General features: G+C 38.5%; 1 protein-coding gene and 1 long non-coding RNA gene across 5 annotated transcripts in view; one reads left to right on the top strand and one right to left on the bottom strand.

The window, feature by feature from the left end:
- Window positions 1–13,685, top strand: part of RTL9 (retrotransposon Gag like 9) — a 97,583-nt gene that overhangs the window by 20,273 nt on the left and 63,625 nt on the right. The window lies entirely within an intron of this gene.
- The window catches only part of LOC105490470 (uncharacterized), a 108,772-nt gene that overhangs the window by 47,339 nt on the left and 47,748 nt on the right, over window positions 1–13,685 (bottom strand). Inside the window, exon 3 of one of the 4 annotated variants that reach the window (XR_011618050.1) lies at window positions 11,388–11,632. The exons of the other annotated variants lie outside the window; for them this stretch is intronic. This is a non-coding gene — a long non-coding RNA (uncharacterized lncRNA). Of the gene's footprint in view, window positions 1–11,387; window positions 11,633–13,685 lie in introns of those variants that run through there. 4 annotated transcript variants of the gene reach the window in all.

Genomic DNA, 13,685 nt, shown 5'->3' with positions numbered 1-13,685 from the left:
CCTCTCCTAACAGCAAGCACAGCTTCTCCATGGGGCCTGCTCACTCTGGCCGTCTGGTCCCACCATTTTTCTCACTACTCAAATAAAGTTTGGAGATCTTTCCCTGATTTTTAAAGAACATGCTAGCTCTTTCGTGATACTCATTATCATACCACCCCCATCTGCTTTTCATTGTACCTTTCAATTGCTCTCTAGTGTTCCATTCTTGATTGTTTTCCATTTCTATTATAGTTTTCAAGGAGAGTCTTTACTTGGCCTACTTTCTTAGTAAATGGTTTGGTGAGATTCTGATTTTCATCTGATATTAATTCTTTCTCCATGAGGAACAGAGAAAAACAAAAAAAAATCTTGCCTTCAGTTATTCTTTTCATATTCTTTGAAATTCTGAGTCACAGAAGTCTTCTGTTAGGCTGCTACCTTCATTTTAAGAGACTTTCCTCCGTGACAAATTGTGACTTCAGAACTAAAGAACATGGCAGCCTCTCGTGGCTTTCTGCTGAGCCCTATTTTTCTTTTCTGGATCCACTCCGGGCCTTCTTTAAAGTGACTCAATTTCCCAAGCTTGTGATTTTATGTATTTTAAAAACAAGTCTTGTTTTTTCAACTCATTCCGAAATGTGGCTGCCAAAGTAAATACCCAGCCCTCTCTAACACATACATACCCTCTTTCACACACACATGCACATGTAAACATACTCCTGAGGGATGAGGAAAGCAATGGTAAATGGGGAAGCAAAAAAGGACCATTTTTCATTTAGACAGACTTCCCAGTACTGATGAACTAAAATTCAGGGATTTGTGATTTGAAATGCATGGATGGCCTTTGAATGGTCTTTTCAAATCCCCTAAACATATCAATTTAATAATTTATTGAGCGTCTACCATTTGATGAGTGCTGGGTAGATGTAGCTATATATATCATATAATTTATTTCTCGCTACAACTTTCAGAAGAGATTATTATAATTCTTATTTACAGATGAGGAAACTGAGTCTCTGCGAGAGGAAATGACTTGCCCAACATCTCTCAGTCAGTAAGCAGCAAATCTGACTTTGAAACACGGGTCTGATTCCTTATCCCCATCAGATTTCCCAGGCATTCTGGTACAGTTGGTATTTCAACAGATGGGAATGGGGCAGGGTGAGAAAGATAGTATGCATAAAGGTACAGACATGGGAAAATGTAGCTACACATAGGACAGTAGTAGGAATTAAGGTCGCAAAATTGTGTTCGGGAAAGAACACACAAGGATTAGAAACTTGAACTTCCTTCCATTGTCTTGAAGGGGCAGTAAAACATTTTGTAGTAGGAAAACAACATAATCAGAGAGCCAAATCAAGAATGCAATCCATTTACAACAGTCATACAAAAAAATTTAAATACCTAGGAATACATCTAACCAAAGAGGTGAAAGATCTCTACAGGGAGAATTACCATACACTGCTGAAAGAAATCAGAGACAACACAGATAAATGGAAAAACATTCCATACTCATTAATCAGAAGAATCAATATTGTTAAAATGGCCATACTGCTCAAAGCAATCTACAGATTCAACGCTATTCCTATCAAATAACTAATGTCACTTTTCACAGATTTAAAGAAAGATTTTAAAATTCATATGGAATTTAAAAAGAGCCCACATAGTCAAAGTAAACCAAAGCCAAAAGAACAAAGCTGGAGGCATCACATTACCCAACTTCAAACTATACTACAAGGCTACAGGAACCAAAATAGCATGTTGCTGGTACAGAAAAAGACATATAGATCAATGGAACAAGATAGAGAATGCAGAAACAAAGCCACACACCTACAACCAAGTAATCTTTGACAAAGTTGATTAAAAATAAGCAATGGGGACAGGACTCTCTCTGCAATAAATGGTGCTGGGATAACTGGCTAGCCATATGCAGAAGATTGAAACTGGATCTCTAGCTATCACCATATACAAAAATTAACTCAAGATTGATTAAACGGTGGCTCAAGCCTGTAATCCCAGCACTTTGGGAGGCCGAGGCGGGCGGATCACAAGGTCAGGAGATCGAGACCACAGTGAAACCCCGTCGCTACTAAAAATACAAAAAATTAGCCGGGCGCGGTGGCGGGCGCCTGTAGTCCCAGCTACTCAGGAGGCTGAGGCAGGAGAATGGCGGGAACCCGGGAGGCGGAGCTTGCAGTGAGCCGAGATCGCGCCACTGCACTCCAGCCTGGGCAACAGCGTGAGACTCCGTCTCAAAAAAAAAAAAAAAAAAAAAAAAAGATTGATTAAAGACTTAAATGTAAGACTTCAAACTATAAAAATTCTAGAAGAAAACCTAGGAAATACCCTTTAGACATCAGCCTAGGCAAAGAATTTATGACTAAGTCATCAAAAGCAGTTACAACAAAAGCAAAAATTGACAAGTGGGATCTAATTAAACCAAAGAGCTTCTGCACAGCAAAAGAAGCTATCGACAGAGTAAACAGATACCCTACAGAACTGGATAAAATATTCGTAAACTATGCATCCGACAAAGGACTAATATCCAGAATCTATAAGGAACTTAAGTCAACAAGCAAAAAACAACCCCACTGAAAAGAGGGCCAAGGACATGAACAGACACTTTTCAAAAGAAGACATACAAGTGGCCAACAAACATGAAAAAATGTTCATCATTACTAATTATCAGAGAAATGCAAATCAAAACCACAATGAGATACCATCTCACACCAGTCAGAATGGCAAAACGTCAAAAACAGCAGATGCTGAAGAGGTTGTAGAGAAAAGGGAATGCTTATACATTGTTGGTGGCAATGTAAGTTAGTTCAGCCACTGTGGAAAGCAGTTAAAGATTTCTCAAAGATCTAAAAATAGAAATACCATTTGATCCAGCAGTCCTCTTACTGAGTATACATCCAAAGGAAAATAAATCATTCTACCAAAAAGACACCTGAACTTGTATGTTCATCACAGCACTATTCACAATAGTAAAGACATGGAGTCAACATAGGTGCCCATCGATAGTGGATTGGATAAAGAAAATGTGGTACACCTGCACCATGGAATACTACCCAGTCATAAAAATTAACAAAATCATGTCCTTTATGGGAACATGGATGTGCTGAAGGCCATTATCCTAAGCAAATTAATGCAAAAAAATCAAAATATCACATATTCTCACTTATAAGTGGGAGCTAAACCTTGTGTACACATGGACATAAAGATGAGAACGATAGACATTAAGGACTCCAAAAACTATCTGGGTGATGGAATCAATAGAAGCCCAAACCTTAGCATCATGCAATATACCCTTGTAATAAACCTGCACATGTACCCCCTGAATCTAAAATAAAAATTAAAAAAAAATAAACAGGTGCATTTTAGGCAGATTAATCTGATTTAAGTCTATTTCTACGCTGTTGATAGTATTTTTAAAAATTCTTTCCTAAGAATTCTTTATTCACTCCAGGCCTATGCTTTGGTCAGAATTCTCTCTTTGTTTTTCAATACTTTAGTGAAAATTCAGACGGCCATGTGGAAAAAACATAGAAGAAACAAACCACACACAAACACAAGATAATTATATACAAGTCTGGGAAGAAAGAGCACAATGGGTCATGATGAACTTTATTGAACAGAGGGTGAATAAGCAATGTTCTAATTGTACAGGAAAAAAAACAACCCAGCAACCCAAACACCACCGACAACAATAAGAAACAAAGGCAGCCAGGATCTGGGAGACATGGATGAAGCTTGTGAAAATGGCACTTTAATACTTTCTGATTCCCTTTCTTAAAATAGCAGAAGAGAAACTAAAAAGGATGAAGTGGAGAACCATGGATTTGAAGGTTAAACTAAAAGGAAAAGTAGAAAGGAAATAGGAAGGAAGGGTGTAACTCATAGCTGGTTTTGATATATCATTGCAGTCTGACAACCAAGGCCGTCTCCCTGCATTAGAAGGCCACACTAAAAGTAGATGAGTTGAAAACAAACCTCCCACTGGTCATTAGTTTGGCAAATTAGTGGGTTATCTCTTAGAGTCCTCTCTTTTTCTCCTTCCCTTTTCCTCTGCATTCAATTTGTCACCCATTCCTACAAGTCTACCCCAGAAGGGTTGCCTGAATCAAAGCCCTTCTCCCCATTTCCACTCACGGGGCCACTGTGTTAATTGAATTCCATGTCATTTCTCAGCTGGACCAGGCTTCCTGCCTCTGATTAGTTTCTTCCTTCCTCTAGTTGAGGCTTCAATCTGCCCCAATATTGAGCTTCCTATACTCTCTGACTTATAAACCTTCTTTGGTGACCCATGGCCTATAAGGTACAGTAGAACTCACTCAGTTTTACATGATGCAGTGGGAGCGGAATCAAAGGGTTCCCCTAGACCCACGGATGAAGAGACGACTAAGGAGCTAAGTCTGGGATCAGAAACTCTTGCAAAAAGCCAACTAATAGCTTTTTCCTCCTCATCTCAGAACCACCCCTCTTCCCAGAGTGCGTGTATATGAGATGAGTTACTTAAGATTGCACCCAACCTGATGGTAGATTGGAGAAGGTTATCTGTCCCTTTCTCAGTTGAATATAAGAGGGTCTTCTTCCCAGGAGGCTTGCCCACAACAGTCTTCTTTTCCACCATGGCCCATCTCCTTTCCAAAGAGTATACATTTCACACCCTCCTCCCTTCAAGAACTCCTATCTTTGCTTAGCAAAATTCATTTCCCAAGCTTGGAGAGAGGAAAGGGGCCTTTTCCCAAATCAGGGGTAAATAAAAAGGGGCAGAATCTTAAAGTAGACATCATATTAGAGCTCATTTTAATGAATTCTTCTACTGTATATAAGGTCCTCACTTTCTTATTACTCAGTCTACCACTCCAGTTTCATCTTCCACTTTTACTGCTTCTCCCCACCCCTTCACAATCCTGACATACCCTAAACTCCAGTCATACTGAACTTTCCAACATTCCTCAGATAAATCAAGCCTTTGCAGAAATTCATGCACAAGCTGTTTCTTCTCCTTAGGACATCCTTACTCTTATCTCGCCAGTAAATTCCTACTCTCCTTTAAGACCCTGCGCAACTATTGCCTCTTCTGGGAACTCTTTCCAGACTGTTCCAGATAGAATTAATTAATCCTCCTTTGAGCTCTCATAGCATTTTTCCATGTCCCTATGATAGCACCATCCTTATCATGGCAAAACAATATAACAACTAAAGGGATGGGCTCTGGAGGCAGACTGCCTGGGTTTGAGTTCTTACTCTGCCACTTATAAGCTATGTGATGTTGAGCCAATTACTTCGCCTCTCTTTGATTCAGCTTCGTCGTGTATAAAACAGAGTAAATAAGATGATACTTGTAAAGCCTTTAGGACAGAACCTGACACATTGCAAATGTTAGTAAATATTATACATCATCATTTCTTCTATTGTTTCACTGTTATCATATATTTAACCTACTTGTATATGTAATATACATGTGTTATTATATAGCACTATTATAGCATTACTTAACTTTTGTTGTGTCTGTGTCTTGTCTTCCAAGCTGGTTTAAAGTGTTTTGAGGGCAGAACCATTGTATTACTCTCTCCCCCATAGTGCCTGGTGTTAAGTATGGGCTCATTAAACATTTGTTGGGGTCAGTATATTATAGTGAAAAAAGCACTGGAATCTGAGAGATTTGGGTTTGGATCTTGATTCTGCTCATAATTGTATGACCTCAATCCTCCTGAGCTCCAGTTTCCTCATCTATAAAATGAGGGTAATAATAAGAGTACCTACCTCACAGGGATATTTTAAGAATTAAATAACTTAGTACATATAAAGCGTAGCACATAGTAAGCACTCACTAAATGGTTTTTATTGCCAACTTTGTATCCCTTTGCATTTAACTTAATAAATACTTTTACTTGAATGAATGAACCCAGCCATCTTCTGGAACTTGAGGATCAAGGGAATCCAGGCAGATACTCTGTTTGTTCCTAGGAATCCAGAGGAAAATGTGAGTCATCTCCATTCTATATCATGGCTCACTCTGAACTGGGTCACCATCCTCCAGAAGGTGACAGATGTGGCTGGCTGAGTCACTATAAGAGCTTTTCTATAAGGATTTGCCCAATCCCCCACCATAGCTCATTGGACATAGTATCTTTCATATTAGGTGCAAGGTGCATACCCTTCCTGAAATGGGCAAAATAAAGAGGTGCAAAACACCTGGGGAATCAGAATGGCTATGTATTCACCCCTCTTTCTTATTCTGTTGCCTCTTTCCTTTGTTTGGTTTATTTGCTAACCAGCTTTCCACACACTCACATCTAGTGTAGCCCAAGTCTGTGCAGAGAAGACACTTCGAAAGCCTAAGACTCTATCATAGTTCCAGCAGAATAATAGAAAAATAACAAGTGTTGACTATTCAGTTCCGATGTAACACTGTATTGAAGAACATAACACTCTAGATCCAGATGGCCTGAATTTGAATCCCAGCTCCACCACCAACTAGCTGTGAGACCTCAGGCAATTACTTAACATTTGCATCCCTCCATTTCTCCATCTGTCAAATAGAAACAATAAAAGTACTTACCTACCTCTTAGGATTTTGTGAGGGTTAAATGAGTTAATACATACAGAACACTTAAAAGAATGTCTGGCACGTGGTAGGTGCTATACAAATATTAGCTTTTAAAAACAGCTTTATTGAGATATAATTCACATACTGTAAAACCACAAAATTCACCTGTTTAAAGTGTACGGTTCAGTCATTTTTAGTATTTCACAGAGTTGTATAACCATCACCATAATCTAATTTTTAGAAAATATTCATTACCCCAAAAAGGAACCTCATACCCACTGGCAGCCATTTCCATCCCTGCAGCTCCCTCTCCCCCTTCCCAGCTCCAGGTAATCACTAACCTACTTTCTGTCTCTACATATTTGCCTCTTCTGGACATTTTGTATAAATGAACTCATACAATAGGTGGTCTTCTATGACTAGCTTCTCTCACTTAGCATAACTGTCTTTTTAAAAATTGCAACTTGCATTTTAGATTCAGGGTGTACATGTCCAGGTTTGTTACATGGGTATATTGCATGATGCTGAGATTTGGGGTGCAGCTGATCCCATCACCCAGAGAGTAAGCATCCAATAGGTAGTTTTTCAGGCCTTGCCCAGCTCCCTCCCTCCCCCGTCTAGTAGTCTCCAGTGTCTGTCGTTCCCATATTTATGTCCATGTGTACCCAATGTTTAGCTTCCACTTACAAGTGAGAACATAGCATAATGTTTTAAAGGTTCATCCATGTTGTATATGTATTAGAGCTTACTTCCTTTTTAAGGCTGAATAATAGTTCATTATATGAATATATCACTTTTTTTTCCATTTTATCAGTTGATTGACATTTTGGATTGGTTCTATCTTTTGGCTAGTATGAATAATGCTGCTATGAATATTCATTTACAAGTTTTTGTGTAAAGGTATGTTTTTAAATCTCTTGGGTATATATCTGGGAGTGGAATTGCTGGATCATATGGTAACACTATGTTTAATGGTTTGAGGAACCACCAAACTATTTTCCAAAGAGCCTGCAGTCTTTAAAATTCCCTCCAGTAGTGGGAATGAGGGTTTCAATTTTTCCACATCTTCACCAACACTTGTTGTTTTATTTTATTTTATTATTATAGCCATCCTACTGTGTGTAAAGTAGTATCTCATTGTGGTTTTGATTTGCATTTCCATGATGGCTAATGAGGTTGAGTATCTTTTCATGTGCTTATTGGCCATTCTTATGTCTACTTTGGAGAAATGTCCCTACAAATTCTTTGCCCATTTTAAAACTGGGTTGTCTTTTTATTATTGAGCTGTAACAGTTCTTATATATTCTGCATGCAAATCTCTTGTCAGATACGTTTGTGAATATTCTGTCATTCTGTGAATTGTTTTTGAATTTTCTTGAAGCTATTATTATTAAATAGACATTTATAAGTTCACATATAATAAAAAGGACAGATTGTATTGGAAAGAATGAGATCTAAAATCACCTGATGCACCCTATGGTACACTACCCTGCTCCTGCACTCCTTTGAAATTAAATTCAAGACAGATCAAGCTTCTCCTCTGTGCCAGGCACTGTGGGGGAATAAGACCTAACCTCTATTCTCAAAAAGCTTTGTAACTCAGAAGAGAAGATGCAAACATGTGGAAACTTAAATAATTAGAACGTATTTAAATAGCAGTTCAGGACCACAACAGAAAAGATGCCACAGGGCACTGTATGATTAATTTCCAAATGAATTGCATGGAAAAGGATTGCTATGGGAACTCAAGGGAGGGAGAAAGCACTTGGGGCTGAGGTGGTCGGGAAAGCTTTAAAGAGAAGGGATCTAAGCAGTCTATAATTAACTACAGCCATGCCTGTGTAATACTAAACAAAGACTTGAAGAGAAAAAAAATATTGACTGTTTTTGAGATGAGGCATATTAATGATTAAATTGATACCACCATTTCTTTTCAACCTCTCCAGAAATCCCCACAGTCCCACCTTTCCAGTGAAGACTTACATGGCCTCTGTCTAGTCCAGAGGTTACCAATTAACAAAGTTAACAAGCCACATCTGGCTTACAGACACATTTGGTTTGGCCCAATTAAAATATTAGAACTAGCTGCTAAAACATTTAAGTGGACAAATTTCACATAAAATATTAATTTCCAGTTTCTCTAGAAAAATCAGAAGACCTGGCCACCTGCATTGGAACATGCATTCTCTAGGACCATGGCCAATGGCATCCCTGCTTGCACCTGCAGAATTCAATTTGAGACTTCCTAACTTCCTAGAATCATAGTTCTTAGACTAAAAGGTATCTTAAGAGTGCATCTGTTTCTATTCCCTGCCTTTGGGGATGTATGGTATTATAATATTACTCTTAATTTACAACTTGATTTAGAATATCAACTAAAACCCGCAGAGATTTTGACTTGCCGCAGGCCACAGGGCTATTAACTGGAAGAGGGAGGGCTAAAACCCATGTTCTCTACTTCTCAACGGAATGTTCTTTCAACAATCTGTCTTTACAGTCTGGATGCATATTGTTCAGTAGCATTCTTCTGGCACTTCCTAATTACTGCTTTGTGTTGTTGGACGATTTTTGATATGATCGTTATCTCTCTTCAATGACATTGTAACATCCCAAACTGCAGAGGAACCCACATCAAGTTTTTCTATGAAAGCCCGTGACATGGAGCACAATGCTTTGTACTAAATAGGCACTGAGGTGATATTTGTTATTGATTGATAGGATTGTGAAGAGCTCAGTATGTAACCATCCTTCCAAACCTAGGTGTGTTAAAATGTGTTTATTGTTCAGAGACAAAGGTCTGGTACCTTTAAGAAGTCTCAGCTTTGCAATGAGTTTGTGGGGCAGCTTCTTGGCATAGATCCTGGGGAGGGACAGGGAGGAGACCATTATGCAGGCACATGTCGCTAGGATGTACCTTACTTTGTCTTGGCTGTTTTCTGAATGGTAAGAGGAAGGATGAAATAATAGCAGGTATAGGAAAAGTGATTTAAAGCCTTGCCTTAGAAGATCAGTGGTTCTCAGGCATGAGGGTGCATCAAAAGCCCCTGGAGGGCTTCTTAAAACACAGATTGCTATATCCCACCCCTGAGTTTCTGATTCAGTAGGTCTGAAGTGAGTGGGGTCCACAAATATGCAGTTCTAATAAGTTCTCAGGTGATGCTGATGATTCTGGTCCAGGGACCACACTTTAAGAACCATTGCTCTGCCAGGTAATTGGCTCAAGAGTAGCTAATTAGAGAAATCTGAGCACAGTTAGCAACTGGAAGCAAAAAGTCCAGGAGGAAACTGTGTGATGTATGTAGTGGGGAGAGTGTGAATTGGCTAGGAAACCAGAATGGTCGGATTCCAGTACCAGGGGTATCATATCTTTTTAAGCAGTGTCCAAAGAATAAGTACTTTTTAATTCACATATTCCTGATTCATTTTACTAGTGTTTCCCAAAATGTGCACTGTGGAACCCTAGAAGATATTAATAGGTATGCAATGAGATTAAAAAGGATCCATAGTCAAAGAAGTTGGAACATTTTGAGTTAAAGAAAATTGAACAGGGTTCTTTATGGCTTCTAAGAGCCTTTAAAATGTGAATGAATGCACTGCAAATCTCCAAGGAAATACAGAATATGCAGTATTTATTTTATTAATTTATGCAGAATATTCAGACTTAGTTGACAAAAGATCCTTTGTTAACTGTTTTTCTGTAAAATGTTGTTTAGGAAACCCTCATTAGTTTACACCTGAAATGCCACAATATTTTATCAATAGATGAGGTTGCTTGCAACAGTGGAAACAGCACTGGACTGAGAGTCAAAACATCTGGGATTTTGTTCTGTCTCTGCCACTTAGGTCTGCCACAAGTTGGCTTGCTACCATGAAAAAGATGGGTATGACTGAAATTTATCATCCCTTTGCAAATGGTAGCAGCCAGTAGCTCCAGCCAAAATAAGTAAATAAAATCTCACGTAGTCAATTTTTTAAAATCTAGTTTACCATACCCTTAAGGTTATTCAATCTCTTTTTGCTTTTTTTTTTCTCATGTTACCTTGTGTAACAGCTATTCAACCTTCAAAGCCAGAAACATGAGAAGCTTTATGCTGAGAGTTTGGTAGAAAGGAAGGGAGAAAGGGAGAAAGTAGAAAGGGAGAAAAGGAGGAAGGGAGGAAGGGAGGAAAGGAGGAAGGGAGGGAGGGAGGAGAGGAGGAACAGCAGAAAGAAGGAAGGAAGGAAAAATAAGAAGTCAGACAGTCGGGTCATTACAGACCATGATTCCATCTGAAAACAAAAGGCTGAGAAGCATAGATACATCCTGTGTTTATTTGATTCCTGGCTCTAGGAGAAAGTTTTATTTCACCAAGGACACTGAGTCAGCTCGCTTGTTTACCACAGAGTATTGGAAGTGTGTGAAGTGTGTTTGTCCCCCAATTAACCATTAGTTGTTTTTCTTCACTTGAACAAGATACAAACTTGATCCAATGGAGAAACATTGCAAGTTATATGTGGCAGGATGCCATAAAAGATCTACATTGATATTTAAATAAAACACATGCCTACATTAAACAATGTTTGAAAAGAAACTGATGGGATTCAAGGCTGAATTATATTTACTGAATTCCTACAAGGTACATAAATATATGAAACATGGAGTCCCTTGTAGATCCATAATGAAAACCTATTTTTTTTAAACACAAGGGTCAATTCAAGTTGAAAAATAAAATAAATGTTTACAAGCTTTCTGCCTTTTTTAAAATTTCAAAGTAAAAATAATATTTAATTGCATTGAAATATATACATATATTTTAATAACTCTGATTACCTATATGATTGCATAAAAGAATGACAAGAACATCAACACTGCTTTTAACCACAATATTTGAGAAGTAGCAGCTCAGAAGTGTTTTTTAAAATATTTTATCTTGAAATCAGATCTCATGTACGTAGGTGAACTTGAATATGCCCACAGAGGATCTCAGGGGACTCTCCACTGCTGTAGATCCAAAAAGCAGAGGGCTAAATAGAAATCTCACATGCTGTCGTCCAGCAAAATAGAGATGGCTCTGCTGAGTTCTTAGATCATGTTTAGTTTCAGGAGGGGTTGAGCTGTAATGACAAAATTATCTGGTCACTCTAAACAAACAGTTAATTAATCTAGTCAAACAAACTTATCAGTCATGAAGGTGAAATTGTTCTTTCATCTAGAATTTGATCATAAGGGCTTCCAAGAAGGAAGCTTCTTGTGTCTCCCTTGTAAATCCTTTCTGTAGTATGCCTTTCTTTCCCACGACTGTTGAAAATTATTTATTCTTGAACCAGCTTCAGTGGTGAACAGCAGCTGGTTGCTACCTTCTCATACCCATTTTTTGGTCAACTGCAACATGGTTATTCAGCATAGCCTCGACTTCAAAAGGTGCCTGATTTACTCTGGGATTGGGAATGGAGAGAATAATTTTGAAGCTCTTTCTCTTTGCCTGTTTCCTTCCTTCCTTCCAGAACTTTGGGTTATTTTCTAGTGATCTTCAGTGTTAAAAGGTGTACTGAAAGCTCTTTTCTCCCAGGCTGATTTTCAGCCTGTCTACTGAGCTTTTTTGGGTTTGGTTTTATAGAAGGAAGTCCCCTTTTTTGGTTTTCCCCACATTCACGCTGAGGCTGTGAATGTCCACCAACTCAATTCTGAGCTACAGTTGAATAGTGTATTAAGAATACATGTGACTGCCACATGGGCCCTGGACTGCTGAATTCATGATCAAATCATTGTTTTCCCAACCATCATGCTTGGGGGCACCACATCAGTCTACAGTGAACATGGATTAATAAGTGCTGATTTAGACTAAATAGTTTTCTGATAAGTGGTACATTAAAGATTTCTCTTCCCCCTTTCTATGATTTGTATAGTAGCCACAATTTTCTATAACATTATTGCAGCCTCCCAGTACTACTTTAATGTAGAAATCTTGCACATTCCTACTTCTGGCTTTTTCTCAGACTACGACTCTATGGCAGTGGCAGAACCGTTTTAGGAATGTCTTCTGCTGTAATTTTCTCTTCCTCCCACCACTTCCACTTTAAACTTCTGGTATATTCCCTAATCAAAGAGGCATCTAAGTTGTCTTTAGTGAGAAACCATCTATATATACAAAGCCATAACATGTGAATGAAAAGGACATACTGTCAACTCTCTTGTGCCAGACACCCAGATGTTGGCAAGTAGTACTTGGACCGAACAGCCTAGTCATTGAACAGCATCCTCTTCCCCTTTTTTAATTCATCCAGATGTTTTGGCATCATAAACACATAACCAGATTTCATCCCTGATTTTGTCAAAGGCTTAAAAAACGTGAAAAATATTATGCTTCTCCTGTGATGAACAGTTACCAATGAACTCTGTTCAAAAGGGAAAACAGATAATGTTTCATTTTAAAAGACCAATAATATTGAATTAAGATAAAGTTCCCATGAGAGTATATTTTACATTCTCATGAATCGTGGATGAGTTTATTATGATCCATGCTTGTAGGAAAGACTGACAAATAAATTCATATTGATTTGACATTTAAAATAGCATGTCTAAAAATGTACAGCATCACATTAAGTGTCAAGTAATTATTCAACTATCAGCTTCAAATGTACATGGGAGAAAATGGGTCCAGAACCCAAAATGTAGTGAAAGATTTAAATGCTCACATTTCTACCACAGGTGTTTTGTTTCATTTTGTTTTGTTTTGTTTTGTTTTGTTTTTTGAGACAAGGTCTCACTCTATCACCCAGTCTGTGTGCAATGGTGTAATCATGGCTCACCGCAGCCTCAAACTCCTGGGCTCAAGTGATCCTCCCACCTCAGCCTCCCAAGTAGTTAGAACTTACAGTCATGTGCCATCATGTCTGGTTAATTTATTTTATTTTTATTTTTGTAGAGACAAGGCCTTGCTTTGGTGTCCAGGTTGGTCTTGAACTCCTGGCCTCAAGCAGTCCTCTCACTTCAGCCTCCCAAAGGACTAGGATTATAGGCATGAGCCACTGTGCCCAGCCTTCTACCACAATTTTTAAAGAAGCCAATAGCATACATTAATACATTTACAAGGGCTTACGCAAGAGTGCCTTTTGAGCCCGTGTTTGACAGGAAATTTATATTCAGATCATTGTGCCCAGAGTATAT

This window comes from Macaca nemestrina, chromosome X (assembly GCF_043159975.1).
Source record: "Macaca nemestrina isolate mMacNem1 chromosome X, mMacNem.hap1, whole genome shotgun sequence".
Classification (NCBI taxonomy): domain Eukaryota; kingdom Metazoa; phylum Chordata; class Mammalia; order Primates; family Cercopithecidae; genus Macaca; species Macaca nemestrina.
Note: the sequence above shows the minus strand (reverse complement) of the source record. Positions and strands in the feature narration are given on the sequence as shown.